The 25,139-nt window shown below is 38.8% G+C and overlaps 1 protein-coding gene across 1 annotated transcript in view; it reads left to right on the forward strand.

Moving 5' to 3' along the window:
• Nucleotides 1-25,139, forward strand: part of Chn2 (chimerin 2) — a 300,787-nt gene that overhangs the window by 20,762 nt on the left and 254,886 nt on the right. The gene's annotated exons all lie outside the window — the stretch shown is intronic.

Raw genomic sequence — 25,139 nt, forward strand, 5'->3', positions numbered from 1 at the left:
CAAACAGTGGCTCAGGTCTCCGCCCCTAGATTGAGAACAAGAAGAGTGGGAGGCTGTCACCCATTCACTTTTCCTGGCACAGTAGTTCTGTCTCCATGAAGCACTCCCAGTTTTCCATTTTTTTTTTTTGGTACTATAAATGACACAGTCTTGGGAGACCTTCTGGATGTCCTGATTAAGGGTCTTGCTTAGCCTGGAGCCAGGCCTCTAGTCACATAATTTCGTACCAGGAATAAAGCATTTTCAAACCAGCACACAAGTCTGAGTCTGTTTTCTGAGGTCTTTTTTTGTAGTTGAGTTACAATTTTATGTTTATGATGTGCCAGGAGACATTTACTTCTGGTTAACAACAGGAATTAAAATACTTGTTGCTATGTCATTCCAGGGCAAGGATTTTTTTCTGGTGGAAAGTTATATCCTTATAGTGTGTGTGTGTGTGTGTGTGTGTGTGTGTGTGTGTGTGTGTTTATGTGTGCTCGCATGCATGCATGGGTTTGTGTCTTTGTGTCATAGGCCAATTCAGCTCCCCAGGGAAAGAAAACTTGGAAAGAACCATAACCTATGGGACAAAGTTTTAGCTACTGTCTTTTGGTTTTGAATTTTTTATTCCTCTTCCTCGAGTGATTGATTCTGAATATGAAAGAGTTCTTTTAAAGGGTGGAAATGATGTCATTTAACATTTCAATAGTTATAATTAATTAATCTTATTATGTAAACCAATTTTTAAAAATCTCCAGGTGGAATTTGCAAGAAGCCTAAGTAATTCTCTAGGTGGTGGGATGATTGACAATCCAGAGTCAAAATGTCAGAGAAGCAGCTATTTTTAGGAGGCTGGAACTTCTCTCTTTTTCTAAATATATGTTCTGGTTGCTAAAAGAGTCCTTGTAGATTTCTCTCAAAATTGAAAATGTGAGAAAAGGAGGAAATTTCAATTAATAGCCTTAAAATTCCAATTAATCTCTCAAATAGTGATTAATTTCCAGAGACATGGAGACTCCGCAGTATATCTTAGGAAAAGGAAAAGACAATTAGGATTGGGGAAATTGGTAGAGGACACTTGGGTAGGTGGAAATCCCACCAGGATTGAAGACTTCACTAGGATTGAGATAATTGACAAGGCTGGCAGCCTGCCAAAAAATGGCATCTACTGCATTCTCTTCTTAATGGAGCACATGTGCCCATTTTGAAATCCACTGACCATGTCTCCTATCTCTTGTCTCTTTGTGGAAATCTTCAAAGGATTTGTTGTCCAAATACATTGCTTTCTTTGTTGCCCTTTAACTTATCATTTGGTGAGAAAGTGGGCACTACTCTCTCCTGTGCTTGCAGCCAGTGTGGGCCTTCTCCCTCTCTCCCTTAACAGCATCTCAGTGAGCTAGTTCAAGTCTGTGTTGGCACAAGATAGAGGATGCTTTACATATCTGAGACCACAAGGGCTGATTGATGTATCATTTTTTTCTTCTATAGAGACAAATAATTCAATTGCATTTTTTTGTGTGTGTACAAATTGGTTAAATTGGGATGAAGGGAAAATTAGCATGTTCTCATAGAGTTGGCTATACTTATGAAATTAATACTTACATTACATTGCAAATGCTAAGTTTGCATTATTGGATGGAATGAGTCTTAAGTAGATTGGAGCTTATTTGTATACCTGAAGTTTTAATTACATGGTAATGAAGATGTGGTTCAGCTTTTATAGGAGCATGGCTTTTGATCTGCTCCTTCTTTCGAACAGTACTTATTAGGAGGGAAAACCTCCAGAGAATGAGGAGTAAACATTACAGTCCCTTGAACGTCTAAGTATATGCAGCATTTTACAGAAGTAACATAAGTGAACTAATCATTCATGGTCAGTTGTAAAACTTAACTTTCAGAGGATTTGTCCAGCTACACTGACCTAGAAACTAAATAAGCAGTTTGGAAAATCTGGTTTGTGTGTGTGTAATTATTTTTATATTATCTCAGGCTGCAAAGAGAAAACCACAGTAGTTATCTGACCTATTGCTCTACCATGGCCTTTTCTCCAACACAGTAATTATGTAAGACTCAGCATATTTTTAACTAACTATGTGCATATGGAACTTTTTTTCTACATAGATTGTCTGGTCTATCTGGAAACTACTGAGTGCTGTTTTTCACCCTTTCAATATGAATGAAAAAGAAACCTTACATTGTGTCCAGTGTTAACACTGATGGACTGGGAGGATCATTGGGGAAATGGGAACAGTTAGCCCTTTTGTTATCTGAAACAGCATTGAAAGTTGTGAGGTATCAGTGCCTTTTAATTAAAATAGAAAATCAATCTTCAAAATGAAAGAATTCTAACAATGCTTTTCCTTTTGAATATAAATGTTTAGTTGGGATATAGGGTACAGGATGTCTTTAAAGCTCTAAAGTCCTTTGGGTTTACTGTTTTTAATTCTAGCTCTTCCTTTAGTAGCTTGGAGCAAATAGGCGATTTCCTTTAGAGTGCATGCATGCTTGTAAGGTTATCTGAGTGAAAGATACTTATTTGGTAATTTGCCATCTCAGCACCATCCCTTGGGATTCAGGGCAGCAGTCTAATCAGAGTGCCCTGGATGGTTATCATCATGATAAGCCTGCCTCCTAATCAAAGACATTAGCTTTTGTTTAAAAACATAAAATTGGTAGAGTTCAGATATTAATAAAACTAGATTTAGCCATAGTTTTAACTCTCTTCATCTTACATTAAAAAAATACTTCAAAGGAAACAATTTATTGGAATTAATTTTGAAATTCTACAGGGCCTTGAGTGATTTTAATCTTATTTGGAATTGTGACATCCCCTCCCACTCATCTCCCCAACCCTCAGCCTCCCCGCCACCCCCACTGACAGCATAGCTGCTCCTTCTGCTCTCAGCTGCTTAGCTGGCTCCCTTCCTTTTAAGTTTGTACTGTAGCCATAAATACCAGACTCGAAGGCCATGCTTAGCGAAGACTGACACGTGGAGTGGCGTCATTCAGCATCTATGTTGAAAGGGTGTGTCCTACTTTACACTTCTTAAAGCTATGTTTTAATACAGATAGAAATTTAGGCTGTTTTCAGGATGGGCAGGCTCCACAGGGCTGACCCAGTGTTTCTTAATCCTGAAGCATTAGAGATGATTTTCAAAAACACAGTGACTCAAGCCACATTCCAGATCTAAAAAATTAGGATATCTTGGAAGTAAGACTAGTGTTCCTCATGTGCAGCCAAGGTAAAGATACATTCAGTGTTTCCCAACCCTGTTTAGGATGTTTAGGGATATTGTTTAGGAAGGGGTAAAATTGCTAATTTAAAGAAGTCTGTACTAAATCAAGGGTGTATTTTGTAATCTTTAGGGTAAAAATTGAAATAATAAAAGAAGCTATAACTCAAGTGCTAGCAAGGACAAATAATAATAATAATCATAATAATAATAATAATAATAGGCAGTGAAAAAGAAGAATAACAGACAAGATTGGGATGAATAGAAAACAAATTGCAAGATGGTAGACTTAAAAGAAATTATGTCAGTAATTAAATATAAGCAGTTTCAGCATTCCAATTAAAATACAAAGATTGACAGATTGGCTAAAAGTAGCCAATTGTAGTAGGTTTAAGATTGAAAGTATTTTACAAAGTTTAAAATTTAAGATACTTTGTGTGATGACTAGAAGGGTTGAAAGTAAAATGTTAGAGGTATAGATCATGTAAAAATTAACTAAAAGAAATGTTATATCACTATGTTAATATAAAAAGTTAGACTTTAAAGCAAGACTTGTTATGAAAGATACAGAAGGGCATCTCTCATAATAAAATGAAGTTATGTCAATCCTAAATCGTAGGTCCTTGCCATGTCTTCAGACTATATAAAGCAAACAATTGCAAAATTCAAAGGAGAAACATACATATCCAAAAATCATTGTCAGAAATTTTAGGAAGATAAAAATCAATAAAGAAATTGAAAAATATGATTAACCAACAGTATAACAAACAACTGCATTCCTTTTAAATATACATGAGTTCTTCTTTTAAATGCTCATAGAACAAAATCAAACACATATTGGCCATAAACTATGCTGCAGTAAACATCAAGGAACAGGAATCATTATATATGTTCTGAAAAATATAAAGTATAATTAGGACTCAATAGTACAAAGATACTGTTAGAAAATATAAAGTATAATTAGGACTCAATAGTACAAAGATACTAGGGTGCTGCAAGGAATCAAACATGTGCTCAGAGGTAGCTGGCAAGGCCAACTTTACTTCTACAGGAGGAAGTGCTGGGAGCAAGCACACTCTGGTGGGCAGTTCCCCTGTTGTTATCCCTAATGCAGCATTGCCCCTTGCTTTGATAGGAGGAGCTTGGGGTTACAATCTACACAAGTGGCTAATTTTAAGATTGGGGAGGGCAAAGGGAAGGGCTTCAGTTAAAATGACTACAATTGGATACAGATTGGAAAGCTCAAAATGGCTAATGTTTGGATCTTACATCCCAATTAACATTAAATACTATATTCTGAAAATGGCTTTCTATTTCTCATAATATCTAGGATATCTCCAAATATTTGGCAATTAAACAAAACACTTTTGAATAACTTACTCATGAAGAAATAACAATGTAAATAAGAGGCTATTTTGAAATTAATGATAAAGATCATAAAAATTTAACATATAAAAACATGTGAGATGAAACTATAGTAGTACATAGAAGGTGTGATAGTTTGGATCTTGAATATCCCACAGTGTCTCTTGTGTAAGTCGTTGTTCTGAGTGCTTTATAGTATTATCTCTTTCCCCTTAAATCCTTTAAATCAGTAGTGTTGGGTTGGGGTTTTAGCTTAGTGTAGAGCACTTGCCTGCACATGTGAGGCACTAGGTTCGATCCTCAGCACCACATAAAAATATATGAATAAAAAAATACATTGTGTCCATCTACAATTAAAAACACTTTTAAATAAAATAAATAAATAGGTTGTGTTATCCCTATGTGTTAAACACATAGGGGAAGGCTAGGTCCTCAATGCAGCAGTTTTCAGAGGTGGGACTTTAGGGAAGTGAGTGGATCATTATTGGTGTATTAGTTCATTGATACCTGAATGGACATCTGGGAGGCGCTGGAAACTGTATACACTGGGGCATGTTGCAGGTAGTAGGTGATTGGAAAGGTATTGTTCCCAGCCTCCTCTTCTCTTTCTGCTTCCTGGCCACCATGAGATGAGTAGCTCTGCTCCATCACGCCCTCTCCAACATGACACTCTACCTCACCACAACAGACTTATAGCACAGCCAGCTGACTGTGGACTGAAACCCCTAAAACCATGGGCCAAAATAACCTTTTCCTCCTTTAAATTGTTTATGTCAGATATTCTGGTCACAGCAACAAAAAACTAACACAGAAGAAAATTTATACTTTTCATATATAATATATATATATAAATGTTGCAAAGAACGATTTAAACATTCAATTCAAAAAATTAGGAAATAGCAAATTAAACATATAGGGGAAAAAAGAAAATTATCAAAATACCAGAAGAAACCAAAGAAATAGGAAATGATATGCAATATTTAAAATTTGGCAAAAATCAGTGTGGAGCTTGGACAAATTAATATAATTGATAAATCCCTAACAGGCCAATCAAGGAAAAAAGAAGAGAAAACGCAAGTTGGTGGTGGGGGGGGGAGGAGTCATCATTACAGATCATAGAGGTACTAAAAGAATAGTAGGAGAATATTATGATCAACTTTATATTAGTAAATTTGACTACTTAGAGAAATTTGACAAATTTCTTCTTAAATACAGTGAACCAAAATGGACAGGAGAAGAAATTGAAAATCAGAATAATCTGATACCTACTATTTAAAATGTGTACCATGGGTAAATGTCTCCAGAAATTAATTCCAGACTCATAATAAATTATTGCAAATGTTTAAGGAAGAAATTATGCCAATCTTACACAAACACTCTCAGAGAAGAGTAAAAAAATGGAATGATTTTTAACTCATTTTATGAGGTCAATCTCATCACAGCTCCACATAATCTAACATATAAGGAAAAGCACAACTCAGTATCTTTTATGAAAACTAAAACAATTTTTAAGCAAATCAATTTCAGTGACATTAAAAGATAATACAACATGATCAAATAGGTTTTATTCTAGGACTCCATGGTTGATTAAACATTTAAAAACAATTAAAGACTCATTAAAAGAATAAGGCAGGAAATTATTTCAGTAGATGGAGTAATTTGATTCAGTTGAACATTTGTTATTATAAAATCCACAAACTGCCAGTAGAGGGATTTTTTTTCAATTTGATGGTAGGTAACTTCATACCTGATAATATAATAAATGCTCTATGAGGTTGGGAACAAGACAAGGATGTTTTCTACCATTGCATATATTTAACAATGCTCTGGCAATTCTCTCCAATGCAATAAGGCATGAAAAAAGTTGTCATGAAGATTGAAAATGAAAAAGTTAAATTATTTTCTGCAGATTGCATAATTGTGTGTGTAGAAAATCTAAACAAATCTATAAAACAACTATTAAAAATAATAAATGAATTTAATAAGGTTACTGAATACAAGTTCAATATCAAAAGTCAAATGTATCTATATTAACAACAAATAATTGGAAAATAAAATTTGAAACTATCATTTATAGTAATGTTAAAAAAATCACATAACTAGCAATACATCTAATGAGAGATGTGCAAATCTTTTGTAATAGAAACTAAAAAAGGCATTAAGCAAAATCAAAGATTGTTTTAAAAATGGAGTGATGTTACCATTGCATGTTAGATGATTATAAAGATTACCCACTTTGATTTATAGAGTCAATGCAATTTCAATCTAAAATCAGTCAACTGCTTTTTGTAAAAATTGTCCAACTTGTCCAAAATCTAAATGGAAATGTGAAGCACCATTAATAACCAACAAATGTTAAAGAAAAAAAGGAAAAAGACAATTTGTAGTGTTAGATATTGATCCTTCAATAAAGCCATAACAATTAAAATAGTATGGTCTTAGCTCAAGGACACCTGAATAGAGTGAAGGAATAGCATCCTACAATAATTGTTACAGATATATCTGACAAAGTAGTTGTTTTCAGACTATATAAAGAATCCTATAAACCTCTTGAAAAAATATAGTCAATCCAATTAAAAATTTGACAAATCAACATATAATAAGATGTTTGATATCATTCCTTATTAGGAAAATGCAAATAATAACAATGATATGCCACTACACACCCACAAAAATGGCTAAAATTAAAAAAAAAAAAGACTGACAATATTGAGCTGTAATTACAGACGTTTTGTGATCTAGAGTATCACTATTTACTCTGTCCTCATGGCTAGAATTCTGTATGATTAGCTCTTCTAAATTTTGATAGTAGTAGCCCAAATCATCCCCCATGGGTTCCCTCTTGCCTTTTGCACTCAGTCTTCTTATTCCATTCAGGAGGATGCCAATGTACGCAGAACTTCCAGTACAATACTGTTTCTCACTACCACCATCCCCAACTTAATCACAGTTCTGACTTTATAACTATAGATTTTGCCCGATTTTGAATTTTATGTGCATGGAGATTCATACAGTTTGGAAACTCATCCATATATTGTGTCTACCCGTGGCTCATTCTTTTTAATTGTTGTAGAATATTCCAATTCCTTTGTATTTAACTCTATCTACTTATTTATTCTGCTATTAATAGACTCTTGGGTTGTTTCCACTTTGGGATTATTACCAAAAATATGCTATTATGATGTTCTTATAGGGAATTACTAGGCCATGTGGTAGGTATATATTCAGCTTTCCAAATTATGTCCAAGATGTCTTCTAAAGTGGCTTAATTAGTTCACCCTTCCATTTAGCAATGTATGAAGATTTGACATGTGACATATCTATTCCATACCTATGCCCCCTTTCTTATTGACTTAAAACTCTGAAAATTCTTTTGACTTGGCTCTCTGAAATCCTTTCAGAAGTAAAATTCCATTCTTTTCTATTTTAAGAACAGGATGCTTTTCTTTAAAAAAAAATTGTTAGTATATTATAATTATACCTAGTAGTGGGGTTCATTGTGACATATTCACACATGACATAATTTGTTCTATTTCACTCCTCAGTATTTTCTTCCCTTCCTTCCTCCCTCTAATTCCCCTTTCTCTACTGGTCTCTCTTCTATTTATTTTTTTTAATTGGTGCATTATAATTATAAATGTAGGTGGTTTTCCTTGTGATATATTCATACATCCACATAGCATAATTTGATCAGTTTCCCTCTCCCCCTCACTCCTCCTCAATCCCCTTCCTTTACTGATGAACAGGAAGATTTTCATCAAGGGAAAGGTAATTACATTTGACCAAGCTGTAGAAAACACCATAGGTGGAGCAGAAGCTAACAAACATGGTAGGAAAGATGGTCTCAACTCCACAGTTGGACCATCCTAAGGTCATTTACCAAAAGAGAAACCATTAGGTGAAATTAATGTGCTTAATTGAGAAGCTCTTACTTCTTAACCATGAATATATTCATTCCCCCATAAATTTCCAAATTATGAAAAATTATGAAACAATTTATGATTAAGTGATGTTACATGTGACCATAGTAAGTATAACCATAAGTGACTGACTTTTAGGATTTATTCCAATGCTACTAAATTTTAAGTAAGTTACATACATAATTAGTAATATAACTAAGTTATGATAAAAAGAAACCTAAGCCTGGAGATGTAGCTCAGTGGTAAAATACATGCTCAACACCTGGTAAGGCCCAGCGTTCAATCCCTGGTCCCCCCCCTACCCCCTCCCAAAAAAAAACCCCGCCAAAAAAAAAAAAAAAGAAAGAATTTTTTTTTTTTTTGCTTTCTGTGTTTGTTGAATGCACAAACAGGCTCATTTTTAAAATCCTATATTATTTAAGAAGAGATTACAGGAGAAAAAGTCAAACGCTACAGGCTCAAGCACCATTTCTGTTACTAACTGCATGGCCCTATTCAGTGTCTTTGTGTCAGTCTTCAGAATCTACAAAAATGATGGAACATTACACCTTCAGTTTACTGAAAAGGTTATTGTGAGGAACAATTGAAGTGACCTATAATAACTAATCATATAGGAATTTTAAAGTTAACAAAGCACTTTCTACGTATTTTCATTTTCTAAATTTACAATAATGTTGTATTTGGTAAAGTGCAATTCAAAAGTAAGGTATATTTTTTTATACGATAAATTACCGGATAGTCTTATTGGTTATATGCCCTTTGCCATAAGTGAAGTCTGGTGCAGGCTGTTTGCAAGTGTATTTTGCCCATTTCTCTTTGGCCTTAGTAGAAAGCAGTGGAGGGAATGACTCATAATAAGTAAAACACATATCATCTCCTGGAGATAGGAAATAAGGATAAAGGCAGATTTCCATTCAGGAGAATTTATTTGGGCTTTGGAAGTAATTTAAAATGGCTCTTCCCTCTGTTGGCAATTTGTAGCCTGCCTGAGTTGACACCTCCATTTTCAATCACAGTGAGATTGCTTTTAGTTGCAGGGAATTACTGAAGTCCTAGCCCCGCAACTCTGAAACCAAGCTCTTTTCAAACTCTTTATAGATCTAGAGCAGACAGAATAAGAATGCAATCTTCTTTCCTGATTGTCATCGCATGCTTCACAAATTATTTAAATTAATCCATAATTTGTCTAAATTAAGAGGGGGGAAGGATATAGCCTGATAAGAATGTTGCCCTATTAAATCTGGATATGGTGAATTAGTCTGGAAAGATTTGTTTGCTGTCAAATAGGTCAACTTTATTGTAAAGTGGTTATTGGGTTCATCTATACATGTGGGCTAGTCTAAGAAAAAAAATCGTATGTGAAGTGATTAAAATCTCAAATCAATCTACTGAAGCCAAGTATGAGAAGCTGTGTGTGTGTGTGTGTGTGTGTGTGTGTGTATGTGTGTATGTTTGTGTGTGTGCACACACGTGCACAGCATGCTTTCTAACTGTCCATGTGTAGGGGGAAGTGTGCATGTATGTTTGGAGCAAAATGTTGATTCTCTTTGTGAGACTGAGTCTGGTATTGGAGCTAGTATTCAGCATCTCTTGTTTTCTTATCCTGGTTTTTGCCTTTTGGAAAAACCTAATCCTGGAGTAGAACAAAGTCTTAATCCTTACTACATCTCCAAGGCACAGAGGAGGGGAGCGGATTACCTGCTGTGGGCTCCTTGAGACCCACTTTTAGAAATCACCACTAATTGTACTGGCAAAGGTGACTTACCTCATGCGGGGGAAGTTCTAATTATTGAGCGGATGTTAGAGTCACTGAGCTTTCCTGAAGTTAAGACATTATTCTGAGGCATGTCCTACAAGCCGTGGGATTAGGCCTTTATTAATAAAACTCCTGAAATGGTGTTTGCAATGTGTCATTCCACTTGAAAAAATAAATAGGATGGAATTAAATGAACACAGAAAGATTACTTATCTTATAATTAAGAACATTGTATGAGAATGAATTTTGAATTTATAGCAGTTTCTGGGCTGGCTAGAGAGACGTATTAAATAACTTTCCTTTTTCAAAAACATCTTTTGAGACATAAATTCTCTGTGGGGAAAAAACATAGAACAATGAGCTGTCTTTTCTCAATTGATTGCCTGTAGCATTCCAAGTGCTTTGAAAAAATGAAGGGAAATTTAACATTTTAAAATGATCTTTCAGAAATCTATAATTGTAAGTAAGAAAAAATGAACCAAAGTCCTAAAGTATTTAGACTTTTTGGAAACTTCATGATGTAAGTAAGCTAGGTAAGGCTGGGGATAGATCCATCGAGGATGGAATGCAACATAAACATGAGTCATTAATATTTTTTTAATGGCCCACTGGAGAGCAGAATGTTTAATGTGATTTAAAAAAAGAAAGAAAGAGGGGTGGGGTTGTGGCTCAGCAGTAGAGTGCTCGCCTAGCATGTATGAGACCCTGGGTTCCATCCTCAGCACCACATATAAATAAATAAATAAATAAATATAAATAAAATATTGTATTATGTTCAACTACAACTAAAAAATAAAAAAAGGAAAGAAAATTTCCTAACTGTCTTAGTACCTCCTTAGAAACTTCACAGAACTTTATTTCATTTTTATTTGCAGTGCACAATAACCATTAGCATTAGTCAGGGTCTGTGAGTTTCAAGATCTTGGCTAAAATGTCATATGTTCTTAAATACAGCAATGTGCAGAGTTGAAAATCCCCTGTTTTCTACATGGAAAAGAAAAATTCATTTATATGGATCAGAATCAAGTTCACACTGATTTGCCCAATCAATGGCTTTTCAAGTTTTCTCTGGAATTATCCTGATGATCTAAATTTTTCTCAATGTAGGCTCCAAATAATTAACAGAAAGAAGGTATAATTTTAAGATATTTGGATAACAAATAGATTTTGATAAACTGTTTTTTTTTTCTTCATTTTCCTTTAAAGTAAGTTTACTTTTCCTATCTACAAAATGGAGAATGAAAAAGGCTGCTCAAAGCAGTGAGATAAGTCAGGTACACTTGTGTTTCCAGAAGGAAGTTAAAGTGTGTGTTACACACACACACACAGCTCCTGTCACTGTTGTACTTATAAAAGGAGTGACAGAGGTGTCTGGACCTCAGGTCATTAGAGCTATGGTGAGACGTGACAGAATATGGTTAGAACATTCCAGGGCGGCACACATCAATGCTGAATCACCATCACTGCAGACTGTAACTGTGTTGGCAGTTAGTGGGTCTTGTTTCCCCAGTGGCTCCCACTTAAACAGCAGTGCAGCCCCCTGACAGCAGGTAGCTTTCAGAGGAAATGTCTCTGTGCCTTGCTAGGCACTGTAGCCCACATCAAATCATCCACTTTCCCATTTTCATATTTTTCTGACTTGGACTCATTTTCCCGGCTCAGTGATCTCCTTTCTGCCATTAGCCAGCTGCACTCCATTAAGTTGCTTTTTGTTCTGCAGCAATGGATGCCCTGAATTCTCAGATAAAGGTCTGTCTGCTCTTCAGCCTTGCTCCTCCTTCTTGTGGTAAAGCTCCCGGTTTTCTCATGGGGGCCTACTTTTTCCTACCCAAGTCCATCTAGATCTGCAGCTTCCAGGGGTGGCTTTCATTCCGAGACCCTGGGATTGGGCCAGAAAGGGCATATGACCCCATGGGAACCATAGGCCATTTGCTTGTAGTCATGCATCTGGGACCAGAGATAGATCCACTCCTGTGGAAGCACAATCAGGATGGAGAACAGCATCCTGGTTCTTGTCATCTGAACCTGAAATCCAGTAGTGGCTGAACTTCTGCTTATGGCCTTTTGGATCCCCCATTTTTTTTCTTCCTGTTAAACTAGCTGGGGCTTCTAACTTCTGTTACAACAGAAATAACAAAAAGTGATATGGGCATAGTATCTGTAGTCCACGTTCAGAAGAACATCAGTCTGTCCTTATTTTATCCCAAGTAATTCCACAAATAAATCAAGGTTTCAAAACCTTCATATATACAGATACCAGGATTTATCAAGCTGGTTGTTGTCCATAAAGGCTTGGAGTTGTATGAAAGTCTTCAGCCCTATATATTTTCTAAGTTCCAAACATGATGTCAAATTACTTAAAATAAGGGTGTCTACAAGTCATTTCTTTTAACGCACAAAAAAGATACCTTAATTTAAAAAATACATGCACAGAAAGATGGTTCTCTGTGTGTTTGGTTTGTGCACCTGAAGATTCAACCAACCATGGACTGAAAAAATATTCAGAAAAAAAATCGCATCTGTAATGAACATGTTCAGACCTTTTTCCCTTGTCATTTACATTTCATTTATGTTATTTTAATATCAGTAATCTAGAGGTGATTTAAAGCATACAGGAAGATGTGTGTCAGCTATATTCAAATATAATGTTGTTTATGTAAAATCCGTGAGCATCCACAAACCTGGGTATATGCAGGATGTTCCACAAACAGTCTCTTAAGGATACTGAATATACATGCACATATATACATATTTGTACATGAATATGTTTACAGATTATAGAATACATATTTGTGTGTGTGTGTTAAATCTTTGGAATGACTAGGCCAACAAGTGCACTTCACTTATTAGATTAAAAAAACAAAAACAAACAAACAAACAGAACCCCTGCAGCCTTCTCACCAGGCAGTATCAAGATATAAATGCACAACAGAGAATTTGATGTGATCAAAGTCCAAGTTGATATGGCTACAGGCACAGTTATAAAGGGGGGTTGTTTGTCTGCTCTGACCTCAAGGTTTCGAGGAGGTCAATCCGCCCACCTCAAGGCAAGGTGCCAGAGAAATGGGCCTCTGGCACTACACCCCCATCTCCTTCCTGAACTCTCCTTTCACGCCCACTCTTCCTACTCTCTTCCAGTTTGGCCTGATTTCCCAGCATAGTGGCGAACACTCCTTTCTGGCCCATGAACTCAAGGATGGAATCAATTTCTGGCTTTAACCCTTAACGCTTCCTAGAATATGGTCTGCCTGGCTCTGGGTCCCTCACCTTGTCTGACCCTCTACTGCCTGCCCTTGACCTCCTACCTGGGCTGTTTCAGTATTCCTTGCAAGAGTAGGGTGGGAAGAGGAAGAAGGTTGAGATGGAAGAGGAGCAGCTAGAAAAAGGACAGAGGTAGCATCTTCCCACATGTCTTTACCTTATCTAAAAATACTTCCTGCTGGCAGACAAGATGAAGAAATGGAGCATATGGCATATGCTTCCTAGTGCACCAGATTGTAATATCATACACTTGGATTACAACGTCTGGCTATTGCAGCCATAAACATATGTAAACATTTTTATGTTTTGCTAAAAAGGAGAAAAAAATCACAAATGATGTATCATCCTAATGAGCTGATTATGAAGATCAATTAATTATATTCTCATGATCTAGATAGGAAGAGTGTCCTTTACTCTTGTGACATTCTACTCAGTAGCAATAGGGAATAATATGGTGGTATTTTTTTGTTTGATTTGATTGTCACCATTTGCTAAAGGTATGTTTTATAGATTAGAATTCTAGAACTGGTAGGAACTTTTAGAAATATCCCCTACCAGCCAAATCCAGCCTGCCACCTATTGTTGTAAATCAAGTTTCACTGGAACCCAGCCAAGCCCCTTCACGTAAGTATTGTTTATGGCAGCTCTCTCATTACATTAGCAGAGCTGAGTACTTCTGACAGTGACCATATGGCTGCAAACCTAAAATAGTTATCATCTGACCCTTTATAGAAAAAATTGCCAACGTTGCTTTAGAATACTAAAATCACTTGTTCATTTTCTTGAATGTTTGTATTTTATGGCTTCAGAAAAGTGTTTGTCAGTTTATAAAAGATTTCTAGGGTTGAATATTATATTGTCTCACTGTATCCCAACTTTCACCAATCAAAACTTCTTTGTAAGAATAACTTACTGACATCTTTTATAATAAAGTGCAAACCCAATTCCTCTTCTTTTGGTTTTAGTTTTGTTGTTCCAGCAGCTCAATGAATGCTTTTCATATATTTAAAGACTGTCAAATAGCCCAATTTTTGTCCCCTTTCCCCCCACAAGATAATATCCTTGTTAATATTCCCAAATCTTGACATGGTTTTTGTGGCTTATCTAGAAAGCATTGCGTTTGCATTCCCTGAAATAACAATTCTTTGTACTTAGAACTGGACATTGTACTCTGATAATATTTACCTATTGCAGAGTGCATTCAGGTATATCAACAGTTTGCATCCCCAAATACCTTGTGAGGCCAGTAGGTGTTTTTATTATGCCCACTTTGCAAATGAGATCAAGGGTTTTTATTAGGCCCAATTGGCTGATGAAGCACAGCAAACTTATCTGGTCTATGATCACATAGCCAGGAACTGATAAGCCTTTTTCCAGCTAACCCCACTACCTAGTGTGTTGTGATGAGTCTGGCAGAAGGACATGTAACAGCTCCAATAAGCTATAGTGCATGTGTCTGGCCCTACACCCTGTTTCCTTTGGGGAAAAATATTCTGCCTTTCATTGTACATCTGCCAGCTTAACTTCAGTTCAAAATTGGTTGCACAGGGGGCCAGTGGGACCTTGGTCCTTGGGGCATTATTAACTATTGTCACTGGGTTTTGCAGCCACCGCAGGCAAGTTATGTGTTCGCAGAACTGGAAGAAAGTGTGGTTAAGTTAGCAAAAATGTATCAGCAGCAGGAGAAAAGGTGTGTGCTTGCAGGAAGGAGAGTGTTCAATGGCATCATCTTTATATTCAAAGAACAATATTATCTTCCTGTCTTTTCTGGGAGACTCATTGCCAACCCACCTTATGTTCCGGATTGTGCTGTTTGCATTCCTGTCTTTATCTACGGAACTTAGTAGACTAATTACTCTAATTACTCCCAAATTACTCAGATTTACTGTCTTTGAAGAATATTCTATGCTGTCCTGTTTCCTTATCACCTTTCCGTGTTCATGTGAAATTCTTCTCTCAGAGGCATTAGTGAAAATCTTAAGCCACAGAAACAAAATGTTATCTCCTTAATAATAATATATTATTCTCAGCAAAAAATTGAAGTAGCACAGGGGTACTGCTATGGAAATACTTAAAAAGATGGTACAACCATTTGGGGAAATGGACGTTTTCCAGCTTATTTATTTGAGCTTTTTAGATGTTTCCTTTGGGACCAAATTATAGCTCTGATACTATCATTAGCACTTCAGATTATTGGGCATAGCATATAAAGAGGCTGCTTCTTGAACATTTTGCATTTTTAGTTAAACAGAATGTTTCCTTTTTTGGTTGTAGCTATTTACCTTTATCGTTATGTATGATCGTGATTCTTGCATGAACAGATCATCTTGTTAGTTGAGTGTCTCACTGGGTGTCTTCAGATTGTTGCAGTTTAAGTATTTATTTTCATTACTAATAATATTAGAGAACTCCTCAATCGTTGGAAGCGTAAACCACCTTTCCTTACAAAAATGGCAGCAACTTTTCCCGCTAGTGTCTTTGTTTCTGAATCATATAATTCCTGAGTGCTTGAGGGTTAGAGAGGGCACTTTGGCTGAGACTCCAGGCTGCAGTTGACCGAGGCCAGCAAGGAAATTCATCTTCGGAATTGTAAACAGACTTGTAAACCTAAGGCATTTTATGAGGATATCATAGGAGACAATAGATTCAGGACCTTGCTGTCATTTTTATCGTCAAAATTTGAGTGAAATGAGACTTTAAAATAGGAATTCCTCTTTTCTTACTCTTTCTTCCTAGCTTCCTGTCTATTCTACTTTTAAATCTTTTTCCCTGTATTTCCCTGATCTTTTCTTTAGTTTGGTGGCCAGCTCTTCCTCTCATCTTGTCAGATTTCTTTTCATTCTTTTCTGTCTATAGCCAGGAAATCTTACTAAATCGCTGTCTGCCAGAATCACAGCTTCTTTCTTCCTTTGAGGAACAATCTTCCTTCTCTCCTTCTCTCTGTCTCTCTTTCATAGAGCTGTAATCAACAGATACAATTTTTATGTCTAGGAAATAGTTTTCCTTATATTTCATAGACTTAATTTCATCCTGGTAGCTTCAAACCTGAAAATGAGATAAGTGCTCTGATATTTATTTCCATCACAGAACAAAGGTGCATCTTGCTCATGGTGATGGGGTTGGTGGAGGCCATTCCTTTCCCTTTGAGCTGATTGTGTATCCCCTGGGTGTGCACTCACATATTTTAGAGTTGTTGAATGTTCATTGGATGCAGGATGACATTAAATTTTGCAGGCTTCTTTCTAAACTGTTATTTATACTCCCCATGAAAACTTCAGCTGTTTTTACAACAGACATTATTTTAAAGGAGCAGTGGTGACAATTGAAAGGAAAGTGACCACAACACTCGGAGTGACCAAAAGATCTTTATTGCAGCAGTGCAACAAAGAGAAAAGAAGGAAGGAAAGAGAGAGAAAGAGAGAGAGAGAGAGAGAGAGAGAGAGAGAGAGAGAGAGAAGAGAAGAGATGAACAGGGAGAGAGCAAGAGCAAGAGAGAGACAGAGAGTGCACGCAAGAAAGATAAAGAGCAAGAGAGAGAGAGAGCAAGAGAGAAAGAGCAAGAGAAAGAGAGCAAGAGAGAGGGGGGCCTGGCAGGAGGGAGTTTTTATAGCCCAAATCTAATGGGGCCTCTGGGTCTGCAAGCTGCCTTGTTGGCCCAAGGGGGGTTGAGTGCTCAGCCTTGAGCGGGACTTGACACAAACAGGTGATAAAGGACCAGATAGAGGGGGGTTTGAGTGCATGGGCTATCTTGCAGCCAACATCTGTTCAGCCTGCCCTGCAGACAACACAGTTCAGCCTGCTCTGCACCCAACATTCCTCCCTTTTTGTTTTTCTAAGTGACATGGGGGACGGCGTAAAGTCCTCTGACTTCTTCCTGCTTAATGGTGGACATCGTTAGACCTAGAAGGGGAAGTGGAGGAATGTTCGGGGGACAGGTCTGAGAACACCAGGGCAGCCAGAAATAACACTCAGTGGCTACAGACAACTACCATGGTAGGGGTAAAGTCCATAAAAGTTCCTTGAAACCACAAGTCCTTGATGGCATCAAACCAGTCCTGGATGGAGGAGATTCTTGGTATCAGCCACTGGTCCTGTAGCAGGGACTCTAGGAAGTATTGGAGGTGGCTTGGTTGAATCCAGTAATGTTCAGGGTGACAGCCTGATTGTAGCCAGTGGAAGGGCAATCCCCTTGACCTATAAACTGAGAGTGGGTGGTGTCATCCTGGTGTCAAGTCACATTGATGTAGAAGCAGTATCTGTAGTTTGAGATAAAAACTTGAGAGAGAATAATGATTAGTAAAAGAAGAAGAGGGTTTTAGATGGGCACAGAGTCTCTGGAGCCAGAGGAGTTGGTCTCCATCTTGGGCACCAGGGCTGGTAGTCTTAAAGAAGTAGTTGATTGACTGGTTGGTGAATTTGTGTATCTGATCTTGCAGGAACTTCTGTAGGCAATTTAATAGACATGGTCCTATTAGGAGAAACATAGAGAGGACTAATAGGGGTCCTGTGAGGGGGAGGAGCCAAGGCCATACTTGACTGAACATTCCCCATGGAGCCTGTTGGCTAGTTGCTGTCTCCTCTTTTCTAGCTGTTCTTGTCCTTCATTACTCCCAGGAATGACTGTGTTTTTGCTTAACTGGTTTTGGTAGGTGTTTAAGATCAAGTTGGTCAAAATTGACTTTGTTTCTATCTATTGTTAAGAGTCAGCCGAGTCCCCATAGGGGTCACTCGTGGGGGAACTTGAGAGCAGCTTCTCAGTTCTGCTAGTGCTTTTGCGCTAGGATGGGTCCAGGTCTTGCTTGACCATGTGGCTTCCCTTGGAAGCATCAGGGATGTCTCCTGTCTCCAATGACCCTCCTATTCACAACAAATGCACTGATTGGCTTTCCATTCTCCAGTGATCTCATTAATCTCCCTGATCAGGAGGTTATGTGGCCCAGAGTTGCAAAGCTCTTTAGAGAAGTTCCCTGTTCCCTGGATTCAGACTGACTCAGAGGGCCAGAGCCAAATATTGGTTTTCTTGGCCATTTTAATTTAACTTTAAATCTTGATCATAAACATCCAGCAAAGTCAGTTTCACCCTAAATTAAGAGTATTAGGCTTTAACTGAAGTCTGGCCTACTTTGGAGTCATTCTGACATGTAGTAAGGCTCTTTAAATCTTAGGTAAAGTGTTCTAGTATTGAAGCTGATCTTTTTTTTTTTTAAATATTATTTTATAAAGTTTACATATATGTTGTTGCTTGATGTCACATGAATACTAGGTAACACAGTATATTACATTTAAATTGTACCCAGTGTATAGAACTTCATATTAATCTTATTGATAACAGGTCCAGTTATAAAACATTAAATGATATAAATAAATCTCCAATAAGTTATTTTTATAAGCCTAAAATAACCATGCAACCTTTTGGAGAACACCAGCTTGATATAGTTTTTAAAGCTTCTATCTTAATGACATATACCTGGAAAATATGAATGCATTTAATATACAAAGAAGAGCAATAGTACCACAATTACTATTGATGTTTTTATATTAATCAAGTCTAGCTTTTAAAGAAATAACATATTACAATATTGCAAAATAACAGTTGTTGTTTAACCATAGTTGTATACACAGACCTTCTTTAGCACTTACTTAAACCCTCTTATTTACTTAATAGACTTTCTTACCCAGAAACATATTTTCCTTCTATTAAATCCATACCTAGAACCTTCTAATTTCTCTTTCCTATCTGTTAACTCTTTTTTATTCACACTTTGAAACAATTCTTGTAAATTTCTGAATTTAGGCAAATTATTCCATTTTAACAAGAGATATTTTGTTATTTGCAACACACAATTAATCACATCTGTTGACCATCTCATGAAAACATGAAAATGTTTAGGTATATAGAATTGTAGGGACAGACAAGGCAAGGCACCTAAGATAGCACCGAAGATAGGGAAATAGTCCTATTTGGTTGCAACCGGATTCAGAGGACATTGCTTCTGTTGTAATCAATTAATCTCCTGAACCCCAAGTTTAGGTTGTTTCAGAATTTTGTACCCAACATGTAAGTGAAGGGGCTCAGAAGTTCACAGTCTGTAGAAGTTCACAAAAAGCAGTTTTTTTTTTTTCTCTGTTCTGGGCAAGTTAACCCTTCAAGGACACTTGGAAGGGGGAGAGCTTTTTCTTCACTTTCTCTCCTCTTCTTTCCACCCTCCCCACCCCTGCGGGCTGTTATCATGGAGCCCAGTTGGTAACCTCCTTATCTTAGACATGTAGCCTTCTCTGTGAAGCACCAGCTCAAAGCCAGAGGCCTTGTTTTACATATTTTGTGAAAAACTAGTACGGGGTGTCTAGCTTTTTGAGTGCTGATTTTTTCAGTGACCAAGTAAAACAGGGCAACATGAAAATAGGAAGTTTATCTACATTAAACTTTTTTGTAGAGATTCTTTTGCTGAAAGTCCTAAAATCAGCCATGGTGAAGATTTCTGGAGAAGATCAGTTAAGCCTTTTCCGTGGGCCTGGGTAGGGAGGGGGAAGATGGGAAGGTGGGGCTGAGAGCAGCTTGGTGGATCTGAGAATGAGGAAGGAATGATGTAAAAGAATAGAATTTTCCCTAGCAAGGAAAACTTGAGCAGTAGAACAGGTAGAGCAGAGGGAAGGATGGGAGTGAATATCCCAAAAAGCCTGTAAGGGACAATTCTTAGTAACCTGTTTTCAGTGATGACAAAGCAACTTTAAAGGCCATTTTTACCAGAACTCTGATAGGGGTCCAAGGGCTCTCTTCAGCTTGTTTAAGCTTTGAGTTAGCTGGTAAGAGGACCTGGTGGGACCTGGTGTGGGCGCTGACAGAAGAAGAGAGGAGTGAGTGGGTGAAGGGATTCCTTCAGTACCTGCTACCTCAGGAAAGAGGCAATGGTTTGAGGAAAGGCGGTTGTTTAGTTTTTTTTTTTTTTCTTAGAGAGAGTGAGAGAGGAGAGAGAGAGAGAGAGAGAGAGAGAGAGAGAGAGAGAGAGAGAGAGAGAATTTTTAACATTTATTTTTTAGTTCTCTGCAGACACAACATCTTTGTTGGTATGTGGTGCTGAGGATCGAACCCAGGCCGCACGCATGCCAGGCAAGTGCGCTACCGCTTGAGCCACATCCCCAGCCCGGTTGTTTAGTTTTTGATCTAGTGAGTGGAGAGGAGAAGTCAGGTTGTTCAGGTGGGGGAGACAGTGGAGGGGCTGGGGCAGAAGGTTGAGGGTGAGGACCTATTTGAGCCAGGCGATAGGGTGGAAATTCATCAGTAGGGTCAAAAGTAGTGGATGAGTCTGGAGGAGGAGAAGATTGGGGATCAGTGGTTGTGGGTTTTGGTTTGCAGGCTAGGAAAATTTGCAGAGGTCCGCAAGAGGTGCAGAGAGCACAAGCAAGAAGAAAGCTTTGATATAGCAGCTCTTTACCCATTTTTTCAAATGCTCACAGTAATTGTAGAGATCCCTTAGAATGGAGGGATCCAGGGGCCCAAAAGGGAGGCCATCTGCTTTGGTTGTCTAAGGGATAAGTGGGCCAGGCCTGGGTGCTATATTTGATCAATTTTGGGGTTTTGATGTCTGGTGTCAAGGAGAGAGTTTTGAGGTTATCCAAGAGGCATTGTAAGGGAGAGTCGACTGGCAGAGAGGACACATTACCCATGTCGCAAAGTAGTATAAGGAGGAGGGAAGAGGACGCAAACTTGGTATAGAGGAGAAGGAAGGAGACGCAACTGTAGTATAAGAGAGAAGGAGGAAACTGATTTATTGGCAAAAGGGGCGTCCCCGCTAGAGCCAAAAATCAGGAGTGCCTTAGTAGCAGGTTCGAGCTGCAGAGATTGGTTGTCACCGAATCCTGACAGTCGAGGCTCTCGTCCTGGACGGAGCCGTAGCAGTGGGAGACCTTGGCCAAGGCTTTTCTTTTCGGGACCCCTCCTGGAGAGGCCGGAGACTCGCAGGGCCGCAGGGCCAGAAAGAGGGGAAGAAAGAGACAGGTGAAGAGGGAGGAAGGGGAGGGTAAGCATCTCTGGCGGCCAAGTCTTGAAGGTGTGAGGACTAGGATTTTAGGAGAGCCACCGAGGCCATGAAGGTCTGGGTGGGGTGTGATGTTCAGTTTTCTGTTTTGTGTCCCCAGAGGTTACACAGTCCTTTGAGGGAGACCTACAAAGCCTATGCTGGTAAACTACCAGCTGGGAGGGGAAGGGAATAATTTTGAACCCAGGAGTCTATTCTGCCCTAGGAAGGAGTCCCTGAGGGCCACCGTGGCCTTGAAGGCTGTGGTGGGGTGTTTTCCTCCCTGCAGGTGGGCAAAGAGGTTTGCCGGACAATCAACGGTCAAATCCTCCTGACACCACCTTTGGGTTTAGGACTCCAGGAAGGGGAAACTCACCAATCGAAGGTCAGTGGTGGATGGAGTTCTGGCAGTCGAGAAAATGGGTTCAGGCCTGGGTTCAGGCCATCCGGTGAGTGGCACTTCCAAAGGAAGAGGGACCCAAAAGTGGGTTTTAACCCTCTCCCGGGTTTCGGCACCAATGAAAGGAAAGTGACCACAACACTCGGAGTGACCAAAAGATCTTTATTGCAGCAGTGCAACAAAGAGAAAAGAAGGAAGGAAAGAGAGAGAAAGAGAGAGAGAGAGAGAGAGAGAGAGAGAGAGAGAGAGAGAGAAGAGAAGAGATGAACAGGGAGAGAGCAAGAGCAAGAGAGAGACAGAGAGTGCACGCAAGAAAGATAAAGAGCAAGAGAGAGAGAGAGAGCAAGAGAGAAAGAGCAAGAGAAAGAGAGCAAGAGAGAGGGGGGCCTGGCAGGAGGGAGTTTTTATAGCCCAAATCTAATGGGGCCTCTGGGTCTGCAAGCTGCCTTGTTGGCCCAAGGGGGGTTGAGTGCTCAGCCTTGAGCGGGACTTGACACAAACAGGTGATAAAGGACCAGATAGAGGGGGGTTTGAGTGCATGGGCTATCTTGCAGCCAACATCTGTTCAGCCTGCCCTGCAGACAACACAGTTCAGCCTGCTCTGCACCCAACAACAATGACTGTTCATTGATTATTTTCATTGAATTGTTCTCGTGTGTCTGTAATATGGTCCAGTCTTTGAACATCCCTTGTTATGTCTTATTTATCTTAATTTCAATTGCCCTTTATAATAGCTTGAAGATTTGCATTATTTTTACAAAGTTGGTGGAATTTTTGTTTACTCAATTAAGTGCCCTTTTCTTTACTTTTTTCCCAGGGTTACATTAAAGAAAAAACTGACACAGTTTCAGAGCTCATGCTCCAGAGTGTGAGAATCTGTGTTTCAACCCCACCAAACTAGTTTTATGTACTGGGCAAGAAATTTAGGCTCTTTGTGCCCCATTTCTTTTTCTTTAAAATGGTGGTAATAATAATACCTAACTCCTAAGGTGGATGTGTGATCAAATGAATTAAGTCATATAATTTACTCAAAATGGGCTTGGCATATAGTAAATGTTCAGAAGTCTTTTGAGAGTAAGGACTATGTCAAAACAGCTTATCTTCAAAATGTCTGACAAAATCTCAGAAAAGAAGTAAGTGCTCAAGGAACTTCTTAAGTAATTATGGTGAAAGGGTAAAGTTTCTAAGCTGGAAAGCTTGAATGTAAAAGATTAGGTATTATTAAGTTCCTCTGTTACACCCAGATTCCTGAGATAGTTAAAACAACGCCCTACTGGCCGTTTAGCCTAGAGCCCTGTGCAGTTCCTCACAGGGCCCGAACCAATCAGTTTGAATGTGTAACCCGCTTACGAATGACCAATCACCCCCGCCCGGCCGGTTCCCGCCAATGAATGTGCCAATCACGTCTCAGAGTTGTTGTTCAATTTCCCCGCGCCTCATGATGATTTGTTCTGATGTATGCAAAGCCTCCCGCCCTCCCCAAAAAGTGTACTTAAGCTCTGTTTGAACCTCTGCTTGGGGCTCTGGGCTGCTCTCCCTTCTTGAGTGAGCACAGAGTCCCAGCGCTCTGGAATGGATCCCCAATAAATCCCCTTTTGCCAATTGCATGGAGTAAGTCTCTTGTGTGGTCTCTCCCTCCGACGCTCTGCCGGACCCCCCCTTACATTGGTAGGCAGAGTCATGGCCCCCAAGATGACCACATCCTAATCTCTGGAAGCTGTGGCTGTATTAGATCATGTGGAGAGGGAGAATTAAGGCTGCAAATGCAGTTGAGGGTGGTATCATCTGACTTTGGGAGGGAGAGATTACCCTAGATCTTCCTGGTAGGCCTGGTATATTCATAAGGAAATATGGAAATAGGCCTGGAAATATGGAAGAGGGAGGCAAAAGAGCCTTTGTCAGGGGCTTCAAAGTGCAAAAGGCTCCATCTCCATAGACCATTGCTAGCCTTAAAGATGGAAGGGCCTCCCAGTCAAAGACTTCGGGCAGCCTCCTGAAGCTGGAAGAGGAAAGAAATGGAACCTCCAGAAAGAACAAAGCTGTGCCCACACCCATTGAACTTATTTTAGTCTTCCAGCTTCCAGAACGGTCATATATAAAGTTGTGTCATTTGAAGCAATCATGTACGGGGTAACTTATTACCGCAGCAATAGCAAACTAATAGAACCTTATTTTTCATTTCTCAATGTACTGTAGCAACATCAAGCCCCAAGTCACATGACTCTTTTGTCCTCATATCATCCATGTTTAGGAAGAATTTCTTATCACTAGAATAATTGCATTGACATTTTAAAAAGTGATTTGAAAGCTAAGGCATTGTTAGAGAGATGGTGACTTCTGTGAGCTTTTTTTACAAGGTCATCTTGATTTTAGAATAGTCCTAAAAACGGCTCTTACAGGAAGTGTTAACTTTTAGAGGAGGTAGCTCAGGGAAAGGTGAGTTGTTTACTTGTGTGATTTTATTAATTGATTCAATGAGTGTTGGTTCAAGGCCAAAGAAATTCCAGACCTGCTACTGGGAATGATGGATGCTGATGACAAAGAACCTGGTTGTAGTTCTGTCCTTGAGAAGCATTCAGTCTTATCCTGGTCCTAGTTGAAAAGCAAATGCCCTGGGGAGGTATAGTTTTCTCATTGTAAGCATTGTGTACTTGCTAGTGAATGGGTTTATCTGATCTTGTCTTGAAAATAAGCTTTTACTGGAGGAGGAGAAAAGGTCAGGAGTGGGATAAGAGCCTGAGGGAGAGAGTAGGATTTCTGTGAGATGATAAGAAAGGATGATAAGCAATTCCTCAAGCTGATGAATAATCTTGCCCTCATGTTGGACTTCCCTTTCTGTGGATTCAGGCCATTCTTATTCTGTTTTTTTTTTTGTTTGTTTGTTTGTTGTTGTTGTTTTGTTTTTTGGCCATGGGACCTTGTGCATGCACTCTACCAACTGAGCTATATCCCCAGCCCCTGAGATTTAGACTATTCTTGACAAATTCCCTTAAAGAGTCCATAAGAGACAGAGAAGATGATGGGTGGTTGTAGGACATCAGACCAGGCCTGGTTAGAAGCCTCTTTTTATGACTCAGAACGTGCAGCAGTTGGGCGAGTATGTCAGGTGTCTCTTGTGGCCTCTGCAGGGAACACCATGGATTTCTGCAAGATTGCTCCTTTTACAGACCACTAGGAGCTGCCTGTATATGAGTTGTGATTTTACGCACA

The sequence above is a fragment of the Urocitellus parryii genome, chromosome 3, assembly GCF_045843805.1.
Source record: "Urocitellus parryii isolate mUroPar1 chromosome 3, mUroPar1.hap1, whole genome shotgun sequence".
Lineage (NCBI taxonomy): Eukaryota > Metazoa > Chordata > Mammalia > Rodentia > Sciuridae > Urocitellus > Urocitellus parryii.